Here is a 10,706-nt window from a genome sequence, read left to right as displayed (position 1 = left end):
CTTCCTTGCACAGTCTCTGTTGTCTCCCAGTCTCAGTGATTAATCAGGGGAGCAAAGGTAGTGGTGGGGAGCCTGGGCCCACCCTCTACTCCGGGCTCCAGCCCAGGGACCCTAATAGTATCAGCTATGGTAGCTGACCTTTTAGAAACATGACATGTACAATTCCCTGGGCTACTTCCCCCACAGCAGCCCTCACTTCCTCAAGCTCCACTTCACCCTTACCTCAGGGCCTCCTTCCTTGTGCCTGATATGGTGCGTACTGCTCAGTCTCTCCAACAGCACAACTTCCTCCCACAGCTCCTGACATGCACACCCACCTGACTGACTGGGAGGCTTTTAACTAGTTTCTGCCAGCCCCTGATTGGCTTCAGCTCACTGCCTTCTGGAAAGTTCTTAATTGGCCCCAGGTGTCTTAATTGACCTAGAGCAGCTTCCATTTCACTTAACCTGGTACCAGGGATTTGTTTAGCCTGGAGCTAATATATCTATCTCCCACTACTTTTCTATAGCCATCTGGCCTTGCCCCATCACATATCCCCCTCCCCCGCCCCCGCTCAACACCATAGAGTTGGGCAACTTGGGACGCCAGGCAGTATGCTCGTGACAGACCATCAGCGTTGCCATGGTGGCATCCAGCCCTGTGCCGTATGTGGAACTGGAATGGTTGGAGGGATAAGAACCACCTGGTGACCCTTGCATTCTTTCCCTTATTCCGCTGCATCCACTGGAGGGGTGCATGGTCTGTCACAAGAGTAAATCGCCGGCCTAAGAGATAATAACGCAGTGTCTCCATAGCCCATTTGACAGCAAGGCATTCTCTCTCGACTACTGCGTATTTCTGTTCTCTTGGGAGAAGCTTTCTGCTTAGGTAGAGGATCGGGTGTTCCTCTTCTCCCACCATTTGCGACAGAACTGCTCCCATTACCACCTTGGAAGCATCAGTTTGTAAAATAAATTCTCTGTTAAAGTCTGGGGCTATGAGTATGGGGTCATTACAGAGGGCCGTCCGAAAGTCTGTAAATGCCCCCTCTGCTGCGTCGGTCCACTTTACCATGTATGGACCTCGGGCCTTCACCAGGTCCGTTAGGGGACTTGCCCTAGTGGCAAAGTGGGGAATAAACCATCGGTAGTAGCCTACCACGCCTAGGAATGCATGAACCTGCTTCTTTCGGGTCGGCCGGGGCCAGTTTTGAATTGCCTCTAGCTTATTCATTTGGAGCTTCACTATGCCCCTTCCCAAAATATATCCCAGGTACCTAGCCTCTGCTAGCCCTATGGCACATTGAGCGGGATTAGCAGTGAGGCCAGCCGCCTTAAGGTGCGCAGTACTGCCTCAACTTTCTCCAAGCGGGTTCCCCAGTCTGGCGTATGGATGATGACATCATCTAGGTATGCAGCTGCATAACTAGTATGGGGGCGCAGCAATTTATCCATGAGGTGCTGGAATGTCGCTGGGGCCCCATGGAGCCCAAAAGGGAGGACGGTGTACTGGAATAGCCCATCCGGGGTGGAGAATGCTGTCTTTTCTTTAGCTTCTTTGGTCAGATCCAGTGTAGTCAAGAATCAGGCACGACCCAGCCGGTCACCCAGTTCGTCGATGGGCGGTATGGGGTGTGCGTCAAACTGGGATGTTTCATTCAGTCGGCGAAAGTCATTGCCGAGTCTCGTGGTACTGTCAGGTTTAGGCACTAGAACAACGGGACTGGACCACTGACCGTAAAATTCTTCAGTAACCCCAAATTCTAACATTTTCTTTACTTCGGCCTTGATTTCTTCTCTTTTGGCTGCTGGGATTCGGTAGGGTCTCAATGTTACCTTGGCTCCAGGGATCGTGCGGATATGGTGATAGGTCTCAGTCGTCTGCCCCGGTTTTGTAGAGAACACATCTCTGTTGCGATTAATCATGTCGGCTGCCTCAATCTTTTGGATCGGTGTCAAGTCGGATGATATCCTCACTCGCTCATGTAAGTTATCCTCCTGGGGAAGGGTCTCCTGCATGACTAAGCATGCCTCTCAATCATGCCAAGGTTTTAGAAGATTGTTGTGGTAAATTTGCTCCGATTTCCGGCGGCCTGGCTGCCGCACCTTATAGTTCACCTCTCCCACGGCTTCAATTATTTCGTAGGGTCCCTGCCACTGGGCCAACAGTTTACTTTCTGCTGTGGGCACCAGTATCATCACCCAATCCCCTGGTTGGAACCGTCGAAACTTCGCTTGGTGGTTATAATGGGTTCGTTGGGTCTCCTGTGTTCTCTCCAAGTGCTCCCGTACAATGGGCGTAACTCGGGCTATCCGATCTCTTATCTGCAGTAAAACATGCCCAACTATGTTCCTTCCAGGATTTGGCTCCTCTTCCCAGGCTTCTCTGGCTATATCCAATATGCCCCGAGGGTGGCGCCCATATAGTAGTTCGAATGGAGAGAAACCCGTGGAGGCTTGCGGAACCTCCCGGATGGCGAACATGAGGTAAGGCAATAGGGTGTCCCAGTCTTTCCCATCCCGGCTCACCACTTTCCTGATCATGGCCTTGAGGGTCCTATTGAACCTTTCCACAAGGCCATCTGTTTGCGGGTGGGATACAGAGGTCCGTAGGGCTTGTACATGGAGCAATGAACAGAGATCTTTCATCAACTTGGACATGAAAGGTGTCCCTTGATCAGTCAGTATCTCCTTGGGTAGCCCAACCCAGGCAAAGATCTGTACTAGCTCCTTAGCTATTGTCTTGGAAGCTGTGTTGCGCAGGGGAACAGCTTCTGGGTACCGGGTTGCATAGTCCAGTACAACAAGCACATGTTGGTGGCCCCGAGCTGTCTTCTCTAGGCGCCCTACCAGATCCATGGCGATCCATTCGAATCATAGAATCATAGAATAGAATCATAGAATATCAGGGTTGGAAGGGACCTCAAGAGGTCATCTAGTCCAACCCCCTGCTCAAAGCAGGACTGATCCCTGACTAAATGGAAACCTCTATTATTGGAAGAGGTATCAAAGGAGCCTGCAAGTGCGGGCGTGGGCTATGTAACTGACACTCCGGACAAGACGTGCTGTATCGACGGACATCTTCATGTACTCCTGGCCAGAAGAACCTCCGCAGGATCTGTGCCTGGGTTTTCTCTACCCCTAGGTGTCCTCCAAACAGGTGACTGTGGGCAAGACTCAATATGGCTTTTTGATGTTTTTGTGGCACCAGAAGTTGTTGTATCTCTTGCTCCTGCATTTGCATCACGCGGTACAGGAGATCTTTCTTCACTATAAAGTAAGGTCCGGGACCTCGGACCTTCCCATCCATGGGTATCCCATTGATCTCGGCCACCTCTTTCCTGGCGTTATCATATCTGGGGTCCTCCTTCTGGTCCCGCCCAAAAGTCTCTCTCCCGGGACTAACCTGCCCAAGCTCCCAGGGGCCGGCTTCTGCTTCTTCCAATGGCTCGCCACCGTCATGCCTGGGGGCAGCTTCTGGCTCACCTTCTGTGGTGGAAGTTTCTCTGTTGGCTGCTCTCGTCCATCTGCCTAATAGGGAGGTCTTCTGGCCCTGGGTCAGGATCCGGGATCCCAAGGCCTTCGCGGCCTTCCTCTCTTTTTTTGTCTTCTGGGTCTTTCGGGGGGCTGAGAACGGATCCTGAGAAATCTCAGCGAACATTGGGGGTTGACATTCCCCCGGTGATGAGTTACTGTCCTCAGGGTCCCCACCTCCCTCCAGCCTCTCCGGGGGAGTAAATTATCAAACCCTGGATAGTCCCTCCCAATGACTACAGGATATGGAAGTTTAGGAACTACGCCCACGGTCACCTCAATGGGGTTTCCCTGAACCTCTCTCTCCACTGGGATGGTGGGGTAATGGCTCACGGCCCCATGCATGCACATCACTGCTATGCGTTTGGCTTGTAGGAGCTGACTGTTTTTTACCAGCTTACCCAATATGAGGGTGATAGCACTCCCAGAGTCCACAAGCACTGTAGTCTCTGCTCCATTTATCCTCACTGGCCTGGAGTAATTATGTGGGGTTAATGTGACCCCCGCGAGGTGGATAAGGGAGCATGGGACCTCCCAATCCCCCAAGTTACATTGCATAGGCTCCTTGGTGCTGGGACACTATGCTGCTATGTGTCCCCACTCCCCACATGCATAACATCTATAATTGCTTTTAATCACTCCCCTATCCTGGGGGTTAGGGGATTTAGTCCCGGGGTTCCCCCCACTCAGGCCAATCCCTTCCCTCTGGGGTTCCCGCTGGTTTTCAGCCCCCCCTTCTTCTATCTAGGACTCCCCAGGGGTTTGGCTGCCCAACCTTCCAGGGTCAGGGTCGGGTGCTTGCTTCAAAAGGGGCCTTCCTTGGGTAGTTGGGTCAGTTCCCTGGCTGTCATCCGTCTTTCTACCAATGTGATCATCTCATCGTACTTGGATGGATCGTTCTGGCCTGCCCATTTGCGGAGATCTGGCGGCAGTCCCCGCATGTAATGGTTGATGACCAGGGTCTCCAAAATCTCCTCCGGCCTGCACACCTCAGGCTGTAACCATTTCCGTGCGAGGTGTATGAGGTCAAATAGCTGGGACCTCGGGGGTTTGTTCTCCTGGTATTTCCACTCATGGAACCTCTGGGGCCCTTACCGCTGCCGTTACCCCTGATCGTGCTAGGATCTCTGCCTTCAGACGGTTATTGTCAGTGGCATCCTTGGCAGTCAAGTCAAAGTAGGCCTTCTGGGCCTCTCCACACAAAAAAGGGGCGAGAATGCTGGCCCACTGCTCCTGGGGCCACGCCTCACGCTGAGCAGTCCTTTCGAATGAGAGGAGATATGCCTCTACGTCATCTCCTGACATCATCTTTGGCAGACAACCAGTGGCCCTCAGGGTTCGCGTCCCGTCAGACCTCCGGGCCTGGGTGGTGAGGATCTTCAGCTGGTCCACCACCTCTCTCAAGAGGGCACGATCTTGGGTCGCCTGGCTCATCAGTAATTGATTGGTTTCCTGCTGTAGCCGCATAGACTCCTGTTGTGCCATTGCCTGAACCCGGGTGGCCTCCTGCTGGGCTGCCGTGGCTTGTACCAGAGCTCTGACCACCTCCTCCATTGTGGTACAAAGCAAACAAAAAGAAAACAACAAAAAAAATCCAAAACCCCAGTGCACTTTTTTTTTAAACCTCTTTGTTCCGCCACACTGTGAACGAAATCCCACTTCTTACACCAGTTCTGACAAAGCTCTGTCTTTGCCTCCGTGGGTCCTGCGTTTCCTGAAGGATTTTGCTAGCCTAAGAGGCTCACTGTGACCCTCCACGTAACCCTTCTTTCTCTAGAGACAAGGGTCACAGTCTACTGAGCCATTTTCATCATAAGCCAGCAAGGGAGGTGAGGAGAAGTTATCCTTCCTTGCACAGTCTCTGTTGTCTCCCAGTCTCAGTGATTAATCAGGGGGCAAAGGTGGTGGTGAGGAGCCTGGACCCACCCTTTACTTCGGGCTCCAGCCCAGGGACCCTAATAGTATCAGCTAAGGTAGCTGACCTTTTAGAAACATGACATGTACAATTCCCTGGGCTACTTCCTCCACAGCAGACCTCACTTCCTCAAGCTCCACTTCACCCTTACCTCAGGGCCTCCTTCCTCGTGCCCGATAAGGTGTGTACTACTCAGCCTCTCCAACAGCGCAACTTCCTCCCACAGCTCCTGACATGCACACCCACCTGACTGACTGGGAGGCTTTTAACTAGTTTCCGCCAGCCCCTGATTGGCTTCAGGTGTCCCAATCAACCTAGCATTCTCCATGCCTTCTGGAAAGTTCTTAATTGGCCCCAGGTGTCTTAATTGACCTAGAGCATCTTCCATTTCACTTACCTGGTACCAGGGATTTGTTTAGCCTGGAGCTAATATATCTATCTCCCACTACTTTTCTATAGCCATCTGGCCTTGCCCCATCACAATTGGTACAAACAACATAAAGCGGAAAAGTGTGTTTTCCTACATTGGGAATATTCCAGAAGATTAAAGAACAATGAGGCTGGGGAAAGAGTCTCTGTGGACTTCAAGAAATCTGAAAGCTCCATCAGTTTGAGGATCATGGGTTTGTAGCTGAGGGACTCAGCCATGTACTTCTGTGCTTTCAATAGAGACACACAGTGATGTGATTAACAGGGAACCTGGCACAAAACTCCTACAGCTTTCTCCTTCCCTGAGAAACTGACTCCTACATGCGAAGTTAGAAGTAGATCACAGACAGGAAAGGGGTGTGTGTGTGTATGTGGTGGTGGTGGTGGGGAGATGAGAGGAGAGGGGGTACTGCTGCAGCTGGCTTCCTGGAGACGAAAACCTCTAACCGATTTCTGGGAATCAGCACCACAGTTGTGGTCAGAAATTCACCACAAAGGGGAGAGCTGGAAGGAAACACAGCAGAATGAAACCCAAGGACTGGAGGGACCTTTATTGGGAGAAGATTTCTGGTAGCAGAGGGTGTGACATTATCTGATTACAATATAACCATATAAATCATTGTTGCAACCACTGTTATATATTTGCAGCAAATCTTGCACAAATGTTGTCGAGTGAGGTGTCTATGAAAAGGTTATGATTTGCTGGTTATGATTATGCTATCTGTATGTGTGTATCATTTTTGTATGTGAAGTTATAAGTATTGGAATATCCACTAGCTCTATGGGGATTGTTTACCCCATTCTTTGCAGTTAACCCTAATTGAATGACCATAGCTATCCCCTGCTGGGGACACCAGTCACAGCCAGATTTCTGCAAAAATGTTATAATTTTCCAGATATGATAATCTTGTTTATATGTTTGTATCACCTTTGTATTATGTATGTATGTATATCTGTATTTCAAACTTGTGCTATGCTTCTGGGTGACACTGCCAGACAGTGTGGCATCAGCACTGCCTAGCCTGCTTGATGGCCCATTAAGGACGAACAGCTACACAACTGACCCATTGAGAGAAGGCAGGTACACATTATGACTCAGCAAGGGATGCAGGGACATGCCCATGGACAGAACTCTAAGGCCTCCAAGCCATGTGCTGGGCAGCTTGTGTTTGAAACAAAGGAAGCACAGGCCGCATGGCAAGAGACTATAAAAAGCAGCTGCATCTTCTCCATTTGGTCTTCAATCCTGCTTCTTACCTCTGGAGAAACTTTGCTACAAACTGAAGCTCTGAACAAAGGACTGAATGACCCATCCCAGCTGTGGATGTGCTTCAGAGACTTGACTTAAGCCAGCAGTTTATTCCATCACTGCTACAAGCCTGAACCAAGAACTTTGTCATTACTGTATGTAATTGATTCCTTTAACCATTTTTAACTCTCCCCTTTTGTTCTTTCTTTTTATAAATAAGCCTTTAGATTTTAGATACTAAAGGATTGGCATCAGCGTGATTTTTGGGTAAGATCTAAGTTACATATTGACCTGGGTGTGTGGCTGGTCCCTTGGGATCAGAAGAACCTATTATTTGATGAGACTGGTTGTAAAGAACCACTCATCTCTGAATCCAGAGGTTTTGGTGGTGATATAAGAACTGGAATGCCTGAGGAAACTGCCTTTATGTTTTCTTGTTAGCCAGTATGGTGAAACAGGAGTTTACTTTTGTGGCTGGTTTGGTATATTTTATAAAAGAATAACCACCAGTTTTGGGTTGTGTTTGTCCTGTTTCTCAGCAGTTTGTCCTGAATTTGGCATCCTCAGTTGTGACCCACAAAGGCATGGTTACATAGGGTCTTTAATTTAGTAGAGCAAGTCAGAATGAGATCCAATGTCAGGAAACTGAACAAACTCAGGCTAGAAATAAGGCAAAAAATTTCCAGAGTGTTTCAGTTACCCATTGCATCAACTTATCAACTGGGGTGCTGGGTTCTTCATCACTTGTATGGTTCAAACCCAGAATGGATTTCTCTTTTTAAAAGACATACTATAGCTCAGCCATAGGGAGCACTGGCTGAAATTCTCTGTCTTGTGTAATACAGGGGAGCAGATCACATGATCATAATGGTCCTTTCTGGCCTTACAAATCCATCAACCTGCTGAATAAATGCTTGGTTGTGAAGGCTGGAACTGTCACAGGCTCCTCATGGTGTGAGGCACCCACATTCTATTGAAACTCAAGGGGGATTTAAGTGCTAACTTCCCACAGATGAAATTGTGCAGTTGATCAGCAAAAAGGCCTATGCACCACTTAAATCTTAGTTCAACCCTCAGTGCATAATGTAATGTGTGCTGGCCTTTCTGAACAGGGGCAAACACCACTGTATCAAAAGAGGTGTTTAGGCAGAACTGAAAAAAGTACATCCCAGAGTTATATTGATTCTGGAATTTTCAAAGGATGGTCAAATCCCATTGAAATTAAAAGGGATTTGGGCACCTAATTCTCTTAGTCTGCTTTGGAAATCCCATCCTGCATGCCCAATCCCCATTAATTTTAGATATTAATTAACCTGCCTACCCTTAGGCAGTCTTCACAGTTGCAGCCTGCATTTTCAACTCACAAGGAAATATAAGATGGATTGAAAGTAGAAGAGTCCCCATAACTCAAAACCAAAAGAGAAAGAATAGAACTGTTTGAAGGCCCAGTGTGTTTATTTATACAGAAAATTTAATAAAAGTGTGACCTGCCCTTGTCTGGAAGGAAATAGCAGGTTTGTGTTCAAGTGCTGCCACCTAATGGCCATTTCATCCAGTGTTCACATCTACAGAAAAATGGTATAAAATTGTCCTGAAGTTTTCCACCACTGTTCTACTAGACTGATGTCAAACATCAGTGTACATCCTCATGTCATCCAGGACATGTGACCTGTAATTTAGAAATATAACCCAGTATATTCTGGATACATCCACTCATCCACATAAAATTCACTCATACAATCAAACTTAAACACATCAAATTTACTCTCACGTACTCACACAGTCATTCACAAACACCTACATTCCAGCCTCCACAATGTTCACCATCCTGGCCTGAAGACATTCTATCTCAGCTGAGGCTTCTGGAATAGTCCCTGTGGATCTGCTTTAAGTTAGGTGTCTATGCCGGGGTTGCAGAGCTGTATGAAGGCGGTTTATCTAGGTGCCTAGCAAGCAGAGGCAGAGATGAGACAGGCAGCCAGTGTATCTCAGTACCTTGAATGTCTCAGGTGTCAAGAAATTAACACTACTCAACTGAGAGCCATGAGGCTGAAACCCCCCTTGGTTTCTTCTACTGTAAGTTTCTGCTCAGAATACTCTGGCCTCTTCCAATCCAGCTGCTTTGCTTGTGGGTCGTTGAATCAGAAATGGTTGAAGCAGCATTTGATTCCATTTATAGCTCTGTTTGAGTAAGAGGTACTGCACACAAAGAGAGAGGGGGCTGCCAACTGGACATGTCACTGTTGTATTTCAGTATTTGTAGTGATTTGGAGCATTTGTTAGCATTGCTTACCTCCTTTTTTCAAGATTTCAGAAGAGCATCAAGATAGAGAGATGGAAAGATATGGAAACTACATTTTACAACAGATTGATGTATAGATAGATGATGAAGAGGGAAGGACAGATAGATATGGATCAATTGGAGAATTAAGAACTTAGAGTCAACAGAAGAAAGAAAGGTAAATAGATACAAAGATGGACATAAGAACATAAGAACGGCCATACTGGGTCAGACCAAAGGTCCATCTAGTCCAGTATCCTGTCTTCTCACAGTGGCCAATGCCAGGTGCTTCAGAGGGAATGAATGGAACAGGTAAACATCAAGTGATCCATTGCCTGTCGCCCAGTTGCAGCTTCTGGCAGACAAACAGACATTAGGTTAAACAGGTACAGTAACACTCCGATATACATCGTTTTAATTGCTATCATTGTATTTCCCTGCAGCCTCCTGCTGTGAGGCCCAGATGGTTCAGAGACCTGAGTCACTGGTTGTTTAGGAAGGCAACATCTCCACCGTGACCTGTACTTACACCAGCGCTTACCAAACCTTCTTGTGGTACCAGCAGCTCCCCCCGGAGAGGGCTAGGCCCCCAGTGACTGTCAATGTTAGGGAGACAGCCACTGATGGGTGGTTCATGAGCGAGCACCTGGAGGATTTGAAGAGCAGCTCTCGTCACAGCTCGGACTCCCAGCTGCGGGACTCAGGCCCCTACTTGTGTGGGGCAGAAGCACAGCGACCCAAGCTGGGCTCCGCATAAAAACCCTCATCCTCTGCAAAGCAGCTTGGTGGGGGAGATGCAGGCGCAGAGGTCCCCAGCTGGTGTGAATGCATCACAGCTCAGCTGGAGTCAATGGGCCAGATCCCCAGCTGGTGTATATAGACACAGAGAAAGTCCCTGCCCCCAAGATCTCACAAGCTATAGGGGCTAGAGAGAGAAAGGCAGAAAGTGGAAAGAGAGTCAAAGGGAGGGGGAGGGAAAGAACCGAGCAGCCCTGAACCCCATTCCAGCTGGTTATCCACCAGACCACACTGCTTATCAAATGCACTGACTTTATTGGCACCACTGTGGGTTTACATTCACTGACGTAACCAGATATAGGGCTGGGAGTCCTAGTGCTTTTCTTTCCTGCTTGACACTCCTTAAAACCTATGGCCACACACATTAAAAGCAACGGGTTAATCCTGGAGGGGAACTTTTCTTTAGGAAATGGAATTTTACAGGGAAAAGTCCCTTCTCTGGACCACCTGGCATCATCCACCGTTTGCAGCCATGGAAGAATCCACCGGCAGCGAAGGGAAAAACGCCCCCAGCTTTTGGG

The sequence above is a fragment of the Caretta caretta genome, chromosome 13 (assembly GCF_965140235.1).
Source record: "Caretta caretta isolate rCarCar2 chromosome 13, rCarCar1.hap1, whole genome shotgun sequence".
Taxonomy (NCBI): domain Eukaryota; kingdom Metazoa; phylum Chordata; order Testudines; family Cheloniidae; genus Caretta; species Caretta caretta.
The sequence above is the reverse complement of the archived record's forward strand: the minus strand, read 5'-3'. Positions refer to the sequence as shown.